Source organism: Rhinoderma darwinii, chromosome 3 (genome assembly GCF_050947455.1).
Source record: "Rhinoderma darwinii isolate aRhiDar2 chromosome 3, aRhiDar2.hap1, whole genome shotgun sequence".
In the NCBI taxonomy this organism is placed as follows: domain Eukaryota; kingdom Metazoa; phylum Chordata; class Amphibia; order Anura; family Rhinodermatidae; genus Rhinoderma; species Rhinoderma darwinii.
This window is the reverse complement of record NC_134689.1, coordinates 380098165-380113407: the sequence shown is the minus strand read 5'-3', so window position 1 is coordinate 380113407 and position 15243 is coordinate 380098165. Positions and strand designations below refer to the sequence as shown.

The 15243-nt window shown below is 41.7% G+C and overlaps 1 long non-coding RNA gene across 1 annotated transcript in view; it reads right to left on the bottom strand.

The window, feature by feature from the left end:
• The window catches only part of LOC142750067 (uncharacterized), a 46427-nt gene that overhangs the window by 29387 nt on the left and 1797 nt on the right, over window positions 1-15243 (bottom strand). The window contains exon 2 of the long non-coding RNA XR_012882562.1: window positions 246-467. This is a non-coding gene — a long non-coding RNA (uncharacterized LOC142750067). The remainder of the gene's footprint in view (window positions 1-245; window positions 468-15243) is intronic.

Here is a 15243-nt window from a genome sequence, read left to right as displayed (position 1 = left end):
TAGAAAAAGTTTCAAGGAGCACACATCAAAGATATCAATATGCAAAGATAGGTTTGGCTATATTATCCATTAACACAGAATTCAATAACTATCATGGAAAGGTACCTCTTGTGGGGCAAAGTCACATTATAAACGGCCCCATATCAACAGAGATATTGTACAGGGATCTAGATATCAGGTATTGCATCAAGATCAACTCCCTTAACTTAGTAGCTAAAAGATAAGAAGTGTTGGATACAGCTTACCTATATTGAATAGCAGTAGTAAAACGATGTGTGCTCCAGCACAAAAGCCCCAAACTCCTGAGGTGTGTGCTATAAATTACTCATCCTGTGTCCAGAAGCTCGACATGGGTACGCAGTTCTCGGTTTTCATCACGATGCCACCCCCCGTCCCAGCGAGCATGGGGGACATCTAGTAAGGAAGGGCAAGGGGACCCGGTTCGGTCCATGATACACATTCGTAATCTATAAAAGAGAGGCGGCAGGGTCAACAAACATACAATCAAACCAAAATACACTTGCACATATGTGCGCATTTGTTAACTAGCATAAATCAGTGCCTAAAGAACTCTATCAAGAGAAGATAAAGACTTTATAAACAATAGTAGAGCCTCTTGGCTAATATAGCAAACAGTTTTCTCCACAGGAAATTTAAGTTAGATCAAACCGCGTCTGCTGGGCGATATCTTCTAAGCGCCGCGTCAGGCGTCTCGTACAGTCTGGTTCGACCGTTCTCCATGACTTTCAGCTTTGCCGAGTACAGCAATTGGAAGCGGATGATATTCTCATGTAAGTATTTGAAGACTGGCGTGAAAGCTTTTGTTTTTGGGAGAATTGTATAGAAAAAAACTGAAACATCAAGATTTTGTCCCCATTTATCCTGAGCTCCGGGGTTTGTCTGAAGGCCTTCAGAATTTTTTCCTTTACCGTCCAGTTATGATATTTGGCAATGAGTGCTCTAGGTCTTCCCCCATTCTCATTTTCTCTCCGGACGCCCAAGCGATGTGCTCTTTCTATGTATAGCGGATCCTCTGGCAGCTGTACGTGCAAGGCCCTAGGTAGGGCTGTAGAAAGGTAAGTGGTAAGTGACTCATTTGTTACATCCTCCGGAATCCCCACAAACTGTAAATTATTGTGACGTTCCCGATTTTCAAGATCGCCCAATTTCTCCGGCAGCGTTTGTATAAGTCCGCCTTGTTCCGTCGTTAACGTTTCCAGCCGGGTTACCTCCATCTCGCATGACAGCGTTTTATTTTCCAAATCCCCAATTTTCTGCAAATTTGTGGTCACCTGTGCCAGCATAGTATTTATAGAGGTTTGTATGAGATCCAAACGTCTTTCAAATATCAGAACAATGAGACGCAAAACTTCCTGCGCCACTTCCGGCGCCTGGGACTGTATTGCAAGATGTAAGGATGTCGGGCTAGGTGGGCCTGAGAGGTTCGGCGGAGTTATGTCTCAGATGCTGAAACCGCCACCGAGAATTCACTCCGTTGTGAGGGGTTGGCCATATTGGTGCCTTTGGACAGTCCTTTCCCCTGTTTCTTCTTTGTGGAGGAGGTGGAAGTAGATTGACCAGAAGATGCGTGCGGCATTGCGGAGGAGCATGTAGACCTGGGTGTCCCAGAAGTGTGCAAATATTTGTCCATTAACTCAGTGACCCGCGACAATGCGGTTTGTAATGAGGCGGTTTAGGTATGTATAGTCTATGGAGGAGCTATTTATGCGTTCACATATGCATCTTCAGGGCAGCGCCCAAAGTGGAGAAAACAGTCTTTTGCATTTGAGCCAGTAGGTGGGTGAGGCGTGTGGCTGCAGCTAGTAAGTCAATATCACCCTGGTAACTTGTGTCCCGTATACCAAGACAGTTCTGTTTTAAACTGTTATGAGCCCACCTTCCACAGCCGTTCCTGCCGCGTCTATGTGAAATAGGGGTACACGTTACAACACAGGCACAGCGGCCCTCTTTGAGACTGCATAGTCCGCCCACTCAAAAATGCGTTCCAGGCAAGCTATAGCCACTTCAGGTTTATAATAAAGCGTTCCACTGAGAAACACACTCAGTGAGGTATTTCAGGGGTGTAACACAGTCCCATACAGTCATGTAGATATTTGGTACTTATCTGTCCCACTGCGTTGTGGCATCCGGTGGCATCCTCTGCACGTGTCTCTGTCGGCTGTATGGCCAGCCAGTGCTCTCCCACCACGTGTCCCAGCTCCTCCGTTGTGCTAGGAGCTCTCCAAGTCCCCTCTCTCCTCAGCGGTCAGAGCCTCCACTTCTCACTCCTCCGGCTCACAGACCGCTCCAGGCACACACTGGGATTTCAAGATGGCGGCTCCCGATCTCTGCTGCTGACTGTCTGTTTGCTCTCCATCAGAGCGGACTCCGGCGTGGCAATATGGCGCTCCGAGGGTAAGTCGCTCTTGTCCCCAGTCCCACAAATTTTGTTGGGATTTATAAAAGATTCTAATGGGTGTGAACATTGGCTTAGAATAATGGCTCCTTATTGATACGTGATGAATGAGATCGCCCTGTAGAAATTGTACTGTATGTTATTTTTACATTGATAATATGTGATCTAGTGTCGAAGAACAGATGCGATTTTACAAGCAAATTAGGGGTGGAATTTTTTTATAGGAAAATGAAACTCACATAATGTTACAAACTTACAATTACACAATATGGCATGAAATTTTAACAGTTGGGGGGGGGGGGGATTTCATTTGATTTGGGGAAGATAAATGGGATTTCTGCATAAAATCGACAGATCAAGAGCCAGAAACCGTAATGCGCTGTAAAGTCACATGTGGTTTTGCCGTATGGCACACTACATTTATGTTCGAGAAAATTGTGGAAAAAAAGCTGTGGATTTGTGCAAATCACGATAAGACCACTACATGTCAATGCAGCGCATCTTTACACCTCGTTCCAATTTTCCTATGATATTAAAAAAAATTATCCTAAACGTTGCGGCGCAAGGTTAATATTCCGTATTGTCTGGATGCTCAGTCAACTTCACCCCAAAAGACTCCTACTGGGCCTTGTTACATTTATGCCTTTATGATTCTTATTGTACATTTATGTTCTCCTTTTTGTTTTTTTACAGATTTAGTGCCATAATAACTTGCAGATACTTTTGTAATGTAAAAGTTTAAATGGAAGATGCCAGCACTGCCACTGTGTGGTCATCAGAGGTATTACGTTTAGGTATTGCTGGTGCAGGCAGTTTTTATCAGTAGAGATTTGGGCCGTTCACATGGAGTTTTTTTGACAGGGAAACCGCGTTGGAATCAAAAACGTCCGAAGCTGCCTCCCATTGATTTCAATGGGTGGCGAAGGGATTCTTTCTGTGGCAGTTTTTAGCCGCTCCCAGTAAAAAAAGCAGCATGCTCTTTTTTGCCACTGTTCCGTCTCTGACCTCCCATTGAAATCAATGGGAGGCAAAGAAAGCGTTTTTCGCAACATTTTTTACCTGTGTGCTCAATGGCCGCAGACTAATAAACACTGCAATAATCGCAGCAACGTTTTGCAGGCATGTCAAAATCTGCCACAAAATTCATTCAGGAATTTTGAGGCAGATTTTTCTGCCAGTAAAAAAAACTCAGTGTGAACAGGGCCTTTGGCTAGGGCTACACACTGATGTTTTGGACAGTTAATAGCAATACACCCAGGGGTGGGATTCAAATATGATCTCTGTTTTGTCTACAAAACATATACGTGCCTGGGTGGGGGAGGGGAGTCACGGTGCTTCACAGTGTATGGCGCCATAGAAAATGTTTCTAATTATCAAATAAAAAAATTACAATATTGCAAATAACCCCCATATTAAAGTGGACTCTAAATAAAGAAATTCCCTGTCCTGAATGTTTAACTGGATTGGCACACTATGTATATAATTACATAAGCATACATACCTACTTACCGACATTCATTATATTAAACTCACTCAATACGCACATTCAATATCCTATTCGTGCTCAGCCCATTTATTTAGGCTGTGCACAGTAAGCCGCAACAAATCTCCCGGCTAATGCACAGATACAGTGCCAAAGCTCAGTACATATATACAGCACCAGAACAAATCTCAGTACATAAATACAGCACCAGAACAAAACTCAGTTCATATATACAGCACCAGAACAATGCTCAATTTATATATACAGCACCAGAACAAAGCTCAGTACATAAATACAGCACCAGAACAAAACTCAATACACAAATATACAGCAACAGAACCAAGCTCAGTACATATATACAGCACCAGAACAAAACTCAGTACATATATACAGTACCAGAACAAAGCTCGGTACATAAATACACACTAGAACCAAGCTCGGTACATAAATACAGCACCAGAACAAAGCTCAGTACATAAATACAGCATCAGAACAAAGCTCAGGTCATATCTACAGCACAAGAACAAAGCTAAATACACAAATATACAGCAACAGAACCAAGCTAAGTACATATATATATAGCACCAGAACCAAGCTCAGTACATATACACAGCACCAGAACAAAACTCAGTACATATACACAGCACCAGAACAAAACTCAGTACATATATACAGTACCAGAACTAAGCTCAGTACATAAATACACACTAGAACCAAGCTCGGTACATAAATACAGCACCAGAACAAAGCTCAGTACATAAATACAGCATCAGAACAAAGCTCAGGTCATATCTACAGCACAAGAACAAAGCTAAATACACAAATATACAGCAATAGAACCAAGCTCAGTACATATATACAGCACCAGAACCAAGCTCAGTATATATATATACAGCACCAGAAGAAAGCTCAGTACATTAATACAACACTAGAACCAAACTAAATACACAAATATACAGCAACAGAACCAAGCTCAATACATATATACAGCACCAGAACAAAGCTCAGTACATAAATACAACACCAGAACCAAGTTCAATACACAAATATGCAGCAACATAACCAAGCTCAGTACATATATACAGCACCAGAACAAAGCTCAGTCCATATATACAGCACCAGAACAGAGTTCAGTAAATATATACAGAACCAGAACCAAGCTCAGTACATATACACAGCACCAGAACAAAGTTCAAAACATATATAAAGCACCAGAACAAAGCTCAGTACTAGAACCAAGCTCTCTGTCTCTATATATATATATATATATATATATATATATATATATATATATATATATATAGAGTTCCAGAAATATATAGAGTTCCAGAACTAAGCTTGGTACATAAACACGGCACCAGAACAAAGCTCAGTATATAAATACGGCATCAGAACAAATGGGCAGGTCATATATACAGCACCAGAACAAAGCTAAATATACAAATATACAGAAACAGAACCAAACTCAGTACATAAATACAGCACCAGAACCAAGCTCGGTACATAAATACAACACCAGAACAAAGCTTAGTACATAACTACAGCACCAAGCTCAGTACATGTGTTGCAAATTCTGCAGAGGCAAGTCGTGGCTGGAAGAAGTCGTCATGGTGATCTGGACTGGACAAATAAGAAAAGAGAAAGTGAATAATTCCACTCTGAGAAGGCATCTCCTGTAAGTCACTGTATGTAACTGTCTGCAGCACACCTGTGTAGGTCTGGTATCTAACTCTATATGGTCATAATATGGAGGCAATATTGGTCTTTATTTTACTACATACGTTTTACTACACAATTAAGAATGGTCCTGCATTATTTCTACATAGCTGAAGAGTGGGCTCCAAGAATTATTTCCTCTGGTGGGCCCAAGGTACTCCAGTACAACACTGCTTAACATTCCCACCAAGTGTGCTCTGGTACAGGTAATACAGGATGCTGGTCTGTCGGTCTTATGGTTACTGGTATTTTTTTCTCATTTTTTAAGCCCCTACGGTCAATATTTACAATTCACAGATATAGAAAAGAAGAAAGAAATATGCAAAAGTCTACTCAGGTATATACCTAATAAAACACTACTCAGGATTAGAGGCCTGAATGAATAGTTAGAGGATCTATCGTAGAAATACCGCTTTATATACAGGTTTAAATGCACAACATGCAGCCTTCTTGAAGGGGTTGTCTCATTACAGACAACCCCTTTAATACAGGGGCCGCTGCGAAACAGCTCCTGAAACCCCTGTCAAACTGCTGATTTTGCTGAGGGAAGTTGCCGTGGCGGTCATTTAGATAAATGATTGTCCATGTACATCCCTAGTCCGCCAGAGTTGTTGGTTTTTAGCAATGAATACAATTAATTGTGCCACTTTTTGGGTATGTTCACACGTGGCGTATACTCTGCAGATTTTCCATCCGGATTTGAGGGTGGAAAATCTGTAGTGTATTACAGTAGCCGCAAAGTGGATCAGATTTGAACAAATCTCATCCTTACGTTGCGGCAAAATTCTGCACAGAATACATGCATAAATTGACCTGCGATGCGGATTATAAATCTGAATGTTAATTTATGCTTTGGATTCGCTGCTCATAAATATGCTATTGTTTGTGGAATTTGTTGCGATTACTCTGCGTATTAGCTGCAAATTCTGCAGGTTAAAAAAAATAAAGACCTATACTTACTTCTCCTGGCGTTTTCATAGCAATGCGTCCTTGTTAGCGGCTGCTCAATATCCAGGGAGACCCCTGCAGCCAATCACAGATGGCCGCTGAACACAGAGCAGACGGAGGAGCAGGAACACGTTGCTATGGCAATGCTAGGAGAGTTTAAAATAGGCGTTTTTTTCTTTCAGCTGTTTACCACAGCGGTCAACCTGGCAAAATATACTCAAAGGGTTGCCACTATTTCATTAAAAAAAATACCGTCCAGGGAATATGGGGCGAGGCTGGAGCGTGACTTAACAGTATGATTACAGCGATACCAAATTTATATAGGTTTTTTTTTAATCTTTTACTACTTTTATAAAGAAAAAATATTTGTTGAGCGCCATCGTTTTTCTATTCTTCCATCGACTGAGCAGTGTGAGGGCTTATTTTTTGCAAGGCAAGCTGTAGTTTTTATTGGTACAATTTTTTGTTATATAAGACTTTTTCATCACTCTTTCCTAAATTGTTCTCTGAGAGATAAGATGACCAAGAAACAGCAATTCAGTTTTCGTTTTTTACGGACGTGGTGATACCAATTACGTTGTTTTTCTTTTAAATTACTTGAGAAAACAATGTGAACATTTGCTTTTTAACTTTTAATATATTTTTTTTTTTTGTACGTCAAAAAAATCTTTACTTTACTTTTTGGATTTTTTTTTATTAGTGCCTGTAGGGGACTTGAACCAGCGATTGTTAGAATGCTGATGTATTGCAGTATATTGTGAATTGTACTTCCTATTAAGCCCTGCCACGTAGATTTTGTCATGGTGAGCCAAGGGGTTAATACTTCAGACCACTGTGGATGACTTCACAATGAATGAGGGGGCAGTGGTAATAAACACCTGTAGTAATGATGACAGATGTGCTGATGTCATAAATACACATGTTTATGACATACAGAAGATTCCATACTAGAAGGTTTTACTGCCACGTTCAGCGCCATATTTGATGCGACTGAGGACCTTGAGCTTAACTTCCCACCAATGCCGACCTTGATGCAGTTTGGAGGTTCTAGCAGGGAAGTCCCTTTACCCAAGACCGCTTCTTCATCACAGTAATGCCATCTTCTACATATGGGTTATCTGCTTTAGACAACTCCTTTGCATATGCTGTTAGGGGGCATATCAATGTAATAGAGGGGGGTTTCCAGCACGAGATCCCCCTCTATTAGCCAGAGCGGAGACAGCTGCTACAAAAAAGGCATCTGGAGGACCCGTCTCATCTGTGAATTACATGGATGGCCCTTTAATTTCAATGGGTGCCAAAGAAAGACGCCATCCGCCATAGCCAACCAGATCAGCCGGATTATGTGTTTAATGTTGTTTGTTCTTTGTAATGTCGTAATTTGTAAATCTGATAAAATGCACAAATTCTGTTCATACTATAAGAAGTTATATTTTGGCACCTTCTAAGCCCAGAGGAAGGGCAATCCTCCAGCCATGGTTTCCCTAGAGGTTTCCCCCACAGGGGGTTTTTCCTCTCCTGCGTGCTGGAGGGTGACTCTTCGTGAGTCGGAGGTTTGCCATTTTGGGTTTGGTCATTTCATTAAATAAAGCTTTGACCATTTAACACCCAATTAAAACGTTTTGTGTCTTTATTCTGAATTTTTGGGGTTTATTCATTTTGTTTGGGAATCTGGGTCTATCACATATCACAAGTCGTAAGGCCAGGCATCTCCTTCCCACAGAGGAAAATAACCTTTCCCATGGAGGAGTTTTTGAGCCAGTTGGGTGTTATTGTTAAACAAAATCTGACTGAATCCTAAACTCTTCATTATTTGTCTATCAGTTCCATACAGTCCACCAAAAAAATACTGCTATGTAAGGGTCAGTTCACATGGCGGATTTTGTGTGGCAGGTCCTGCCGCAAAATCCGTAGCAGAATTATTCCTGCCATCGGCAGAGAGATTCCTCCTCCCATTGACTTTAATGGGAGGTTTGGCCAGAATCAGACCAAAGATCGAGCAGGACGTTTCTTTTTCTTGCTAGCTGAAAAAATTAGCTAACGGGAAAAAAAAGCGTCTGACTCCCATTGAAATGAATGTGAACAGGGCCTAATAGTACCAGCAATATCAGTGCCGTATAACGGAACAAGCCATGTCAGTGCCTATATACATTACACACAAATGTGAAAAAAATGGAAAAAAGGCGCTCCTCCGAGATTTTTGTGGAATGATCAATGTCTTTGCCGGCTGCCACCCACTGCGGTCCCTCGGTGGACGAATCCTCGTTACAGGGAACAAATATGTAATTAAGAGATAGGTAAAAAAATGCAGTATAATGTGCGGTATCCGACAACGCGTTTCTGGACTGGACCAGTCTCTTTATCAGGTCTGTAACCTTAGGTTAGATCGCTGGTTCAAGTCCCCTAGGGGGGGCTAATAAAGTGTGTAAAAAAATAAGTAAAAAAAAAACCCTTTTCCCATTTTCCCCCTAAAGTAATATAAAAAAACAAACAAACTGCATCCGTAAACGGCTAAACTATTACAATATAGCGTTATTTAATGTGCACGGCGAACGCCGTATAAAATAAAAACGTAGAATGACCAAAATCTAAATTTTTTGGTCAAATTAGCTGTCAATTGTTTTAAATAAGAAGTGATCAAAAAGCTCTATGAACCAGAAAATGGTACCGATAAAAACTACAGCTCATCCCAGAAAAAATAAGCCCTCACACCGCTCAATCGGTGAAAAAATAAAAAAGTTATGGCCCAAACTAGGCTGCGTCCTTAAAGGGAAGGTGATATAATTTTTTTTTATGTTTTTGCTTTTAGTATGTTATTAAAATAAATTTTATTTATTTGTGTTTTTGTGTTGTACTTTTTTCTTTTTTTCTTTCTTTTACTTCTCTATGGGGGCCGTCTTTTTTTTTTCATCTCTGTATGTGTCGATTAACGACACATACAGAGATGGAATACGGAACATACACCCCCATAGAGAATGCAAACGGGAGCCGTTCCATCCACTATAGCGTACGCCGTCTGTGTGGGAACTGCGCATGCGCCGCTCCCACACAGTCCAAAAGGAAAGTCTTCGGCAGAGCGACATCCGGCATAATTTTCGTGTGGACCGGAAGCCGCGGCCGGACAGTAAGACGACTACTTCCGGTCGCAGCTTCCATCCATATGTTCAGAAGCAAGGACTAGGAGCGGAGGCAGCGGCGGCAGCGACAGCGACGGCGGTGGCAGGAGCAGGTAAGTTATGGAGGGAGGATTTTTTGAGGACACTAGAGCGAGTGTGTCTTCTCCAATTTTGCAGCATAAAGCAATGAGGTTGCTTTACCACAAGCCAATGCTGCAATTTGGGGAATTGCTCCCTCTAGTGACCAGCACATGGAAATGTTATAAATTAGAATCTAATTTATAATATTTCCTGACTTGTGAAAAAATTTAAAAAAAATTAGAACAATGTGTAATCATTTATATACTAACTGTTCAACTAAAAAAGAGAAAAATATATTTCTAGCGACACATTCCCTTTAAGGGGTTAATGTGCACGGCGAACGCCGTAAAAAATAATAATGTAGAATTATCAAAATCGCAGTTTTTTGGTCAACTTAGCTGTCAAAAATGTTTTAATAAAAAGTGATCAAAAAGTTCTACGTCCTAAAAAATGGTACTGATAAAAACTACAGCTCATCCCAGAAAAAATAAGCCCTCACACCGCTCAATCGGTGAAAAAATAAAAAAGTTATGGCTCTCAGAATGTGGCGACACACAACTTTTTTTTTTTACCAAAAAGTTTATCATCAATAAAAGTAGTAAAATATAAAAAAACCTATATAAATTTAGTATCACCGTAATCGTATAGAGCCACAAAATAAAGATAAGTTGTCGTTTTTTACCACATGGTGAAAGCCGTAAAAACAAAACCCAAAAAACAATTGAGGAATCGCAGTTTTTTCCAATATTTTTTGTTTCACAGTACGTTATATGGAACTTTAAATGGTACCAAAAGAAACAACAAATCCTCCCGCAAAAAAATAAGCCCTCACAACACTCTATTGTTGGAAAAAGAAAAAAGTTATGGCTCTTGGAAGGCAGGGAGTGAAAAACGAAAATCAAAAATCAAAAAATGGCTGTCCCGAAGAGGTTAAAAAAGACACAGGTCCTTCAAGTCTAACTTTTCTCATTAAATTCCACGTCTTTAACTCCTTAACGCCGAAGGACGGATATATCCGTCCTCAGCAGCTGCTAGTTCGCGCAGGAGGACGGATATATCCGTCCTGTGATGGCGCGGGTACTGAGACTGTACCCACGCGATCAGCGGCAGGAGCACAGCTGTTATACACAGCCTGGCTCCTGCTGCAACTGCCGGAATCGAAGCGCGCTTCGATTCCGGCAGTTTAACCCATTAAATGCCGCTGTCAATAGTGACAGCGGCATCTAATGTGTTTGACAGAGGGAGGGAGCTCCCTCTGTCACCCGATCGGCGCCCCCGCAAACAAATCGCGGGTCGCCGTCGGGTTTCCATGACAGCCGGGGGTCTAACAAAGACCCCCAGGTCTGTCTTCAGCATCTGCCTGTTAGGCGATGCCGGAGGCATGACCTAACAGATTGCCTGTCAGTTTTACTAAGTATACCAAAGCATTATATATGCGATCGGCACATCGCATAGTGAAGTCCCCTGGTGGGACTTAAAAAAAAAAAAATGTCAATCAGTTAAATAAAGTTTGTAGAAAAAAATAATAATAATTACAGTCAAAATCAAATAAAACTACTTTTTTTGCCCAAAAAGTGGTTTTATTCAGTAAAAGTGTCAAAACAAATCAAACATACACATATATGGTATCCCCGCGATCGTAACAACTTGACCAATAAAATGAACACATTAATTAAACCGCCGGATGAACGGCGTCCAAAAAAAACGCAAAAAACAACGGCAAAATTCTCTGTTTTCTCCCATTCCCCCCATAAAAAATAAAATAAAAGTTAATCTATAAGTCCTATGTACCCCAAAATAGTACTAATGAAAACTACACATTGGCCCGCAAAAATCAAGCCCCCATACGGCCACATAGACGGAAAAATAAAAAAATGACGGCTCTTGGAATGCGGCGATGCAAAAACAAGTAATTTTTTTCTAAAAGGCTTTTTATTGTGCAAACGTAGGAAAACATATAAAACCTTTACATATTTGGTATCCCCGTAAGAGTGCCGACCCATAGAATAAAGTGAACATGTTATTTACGCTGCATAGTAAACGGCGTAAACTTATAACGTGAAAATTAATGCTGGGATAGCTGCTTATTTTCAATTCTCTCCTAAAATAAAGTTAATAAAAGTTAATCAATATATTGTAAGCATCTAAAAATGGTGCAATTACAAAATACAACTCGTCCCGCAAAAAACAAGCCCTTATACGGCGATGTCGACGGAATAAAAAAAAAGTTACGACTCTTGGAATGCGACCGTGAAAAAACAAAAAATAATCCTTGGTCATTAACGTGCAAAATGGCCCGGTCATTAAGGGGTTAATTGCTAGATTATTTATAACCTTCAATGCCATTCGTCAGTAAATAAACATCTAGCCATTTTCTAAATGCTGACATAGTAGCTGCCATCACTACCTCTTGGGGAAGGGCATTCCATAGTTTGACTACTTTCGCTGTAAAGAAGAGGCCGTACAATAGCCTGAAAGGCGATGAGGGGAGGCCTCCATGACCGGGATAGGAGGGAGGTCTTAGCACAGTCTATGGGGGTTACATGGTAGGAAAGGGGGAGCTGCCTAGGGAGATTGAGGGAAGGGCAGTATTAGGAGAGGCTTCCCGCCATTTCCTCTGCATTATGTCCCAAGCAGAGACAACAGCGTTTCCTGCCCGTCCTTCATTTATTTTAGTTGTTGCTTTTTTGATTGATAGTTGGCCGCTATTTTAATAATGGGGGGTAGGGGTCCTTGTTGTATCATTGGTTTGAGTGTATATTGTTTTGTCTTTTGTTCGTCATAACAGCTGCATGGGGAGTCCTTGGGTTTGGTCATTAAAAGCGGTGGTGTGCATGCATCGCGGGTATGCATCCACGCAAAAATATTGGAAGATATGGCCCTCAGATGTCCGTCTGGATACTGGGAGGCTTCTTAGTGTCATCCCTTAGAAGCTTGATTTTGTGAACAGAGATCATCTGCAAAAGGTACTCGGTGCCTCCGAGCCAGGTAACAGCTGGGGTAAGAAAAGTGGTGTGGGCAGATGGCCAAGACAATGTGAGTGCCTTCAAGGACTTCTTCTGTCATAGTTAAGTTTAAAAGATGTTATGACCCTGATAGGGTTGTGTTTTTTGATTGTTGTGGTTTAATTCAATTGTTGGAATTACAAGTTTTTCGTGTTTTTGGTAAATTATTTTGGACATGTTTATCTAATAAAACGGCTGCTGTGGCCATTAAATCCAAACCTGGAGATAACACGACTCTACTTACTCCAGTCAAGAACCCTTTCCTATATTTTTGTCTGAAATACATTTCCTCAGCACGCAATGAATGTCGACTGGTCCTTTGTAAAGTCCCTGGAAAGAACAAATCATGTGCTAGCTCTTTGTATTGGCCACACATATACTATAGTTGAAATTAATTAGTTCAGTTACAAGAAGTCTCCATGTAGGCCAGGTCTTATTCATACATTTCCAGGAGGAATAACAGAGGAATGTCACAACATTCTAAGTAAAGATGATCCAGAATTGTTATCTCATGGGCAATACAAGGATACTATATGAGATGTCAATAGCTGAAAGGTCCTCTTTAAAGCTAGGACTACATGACAACTTTGGTCGCTCTAGAAAAAAAATAATTCCGATTTGTATGCAACTTGCGGTCTATTTGGGGACTATTTTAGGAGGTGGTTTGGTTGCGAGTCGCATGTGATTTAGGCTTTGGGACATCAATAGACACCCAAAAAAATAAAAATCACAAATGAGTCACTGTCGCATGCAACTTACAATAAAGTCTATGAGTATGACTTGCAATCTGCAACCAAAAGTCCATCAGGCTTGCAATTTCTGTGACTGTTGTGACGCGGTTGCATTAAATTGCGTGCCTTAACGCGGCCACATTCACAATCATTACTGGCGATGTGGCATTGCGACATTGTGATTTTCAAGTCGCATGACCAAAGTCGCTGTGTAGAGGTAGCCTACTGCTTCCACTCTCCGCTCTGCCTTCACGTCACTCACCGTTAAGAGAAGGCAGGAGGTCTGGCAGCAGCGTTCTGACTGGTGTCGATGCCGGCCTGGGAGTGGACCAGTCGAGTCACCTGACCTGTCACCTGACACGTCCACTCTCGAGCCGGCATCGACACCAGTCAGAACGCCGCTGCAAAACTCCCTGCCTCCTGACGCTGATCACTAATCGCTGCTGCAGTCGCACAGCATGCAGGACGCCTGTTAGCAGCAATCAGCTGTTTTGATACCGCTGCAGCACCCAGCTGGACATTTTTCAGACCGCCCGGGACGGCGGGACAGCGGTGAGAAACCGGGACCGTCCCGCCGGATCCGGGACGGTTGGGAGCTATGCAATAACCCATATGTGGCCCTAAACTGCTGTTTGTGTACACATCAGGGCTCAGAAGGGAAGGAGCGCCATTTGGCTTTTGTAATGCAGATTTTGATGAATTTGTCAAGTCCACGGAACTGATGGGTTCAGTGTCAAAGGGTCCTGCGTGTCTCTGACACACAGGATCCACCTGTTATCCATCTCATCTAAGTTATGAACTTAGATGTGATCGATAACAGCTCGATCCTCAGATACATGCAGGACCTGAAGTCACTGAACACGTCAGTGCCGCTAACCTGACAGATTCAGGGTTCAGCGCTAGATACAGCTGCTTTGTATACAGGATACAAAGCATCGGTATCTCAAAAAGTAAAAATAATTTCTAATAAAAAGTATTTAGAGAGTTGCACCAAACACACTGATATACATTTGTATAAAGAAATAAAATAAAAACAAAAAAGATTTTGAAGTTGTACATAGCATTTAATTGCCAGTAGCTCGGTATTGACAAAATAAGTCCCTGTTCTAGGCAGTACAAAACTTACTGTGTAAGGCTGGATTCACACGAGCATGTTCGGTCCGTAAAGGACGGAACGTATTTCGGCCGCAAGTCCCGGACCGAACACACTGCAGGGAACCGGGCTCCTAGCATCATAGTTATGTACGATGCTAGGAGTCCCTGCCTCGCTGCGGGACAACTGCCCCATACTGTAATCATGTTTTCAGTATGGGACAGTAGTTCCACGGAGAGGCAGGGACTCCTAATAGTCGCCTAACAAGGCCAGGACTTATCAGTCGCAGTCAGCGCCAAAGGATACAGCAAAAACATAGTCAAATATTAGACTGGGCTGGAACAGAGCGGTACGGCAGCCAAAAGGCAGTACAAGGGGGGACAAATGTTTAAATAAAGTCAAACTTACCAAGGTCATGAAATGCAGATAGTCAGCAATCTAGACTAGGTACAGAGGGGGGTCACATACTTAGTCAAACATTCTGGGTCAAGCACGAAGTAAACGATGAGCATGAGCATAAGAAAATCAGCCGAGCACTATGGTAACCTTCCTGTCCCCAAAAGTCGCGTGTATATCCATGTACTGGCTTTTTTTATACGCCTTTAGTAAAACTTGTTTTTAGCTAAATAAAAAAAACAGCAAAACCCGCGCCAT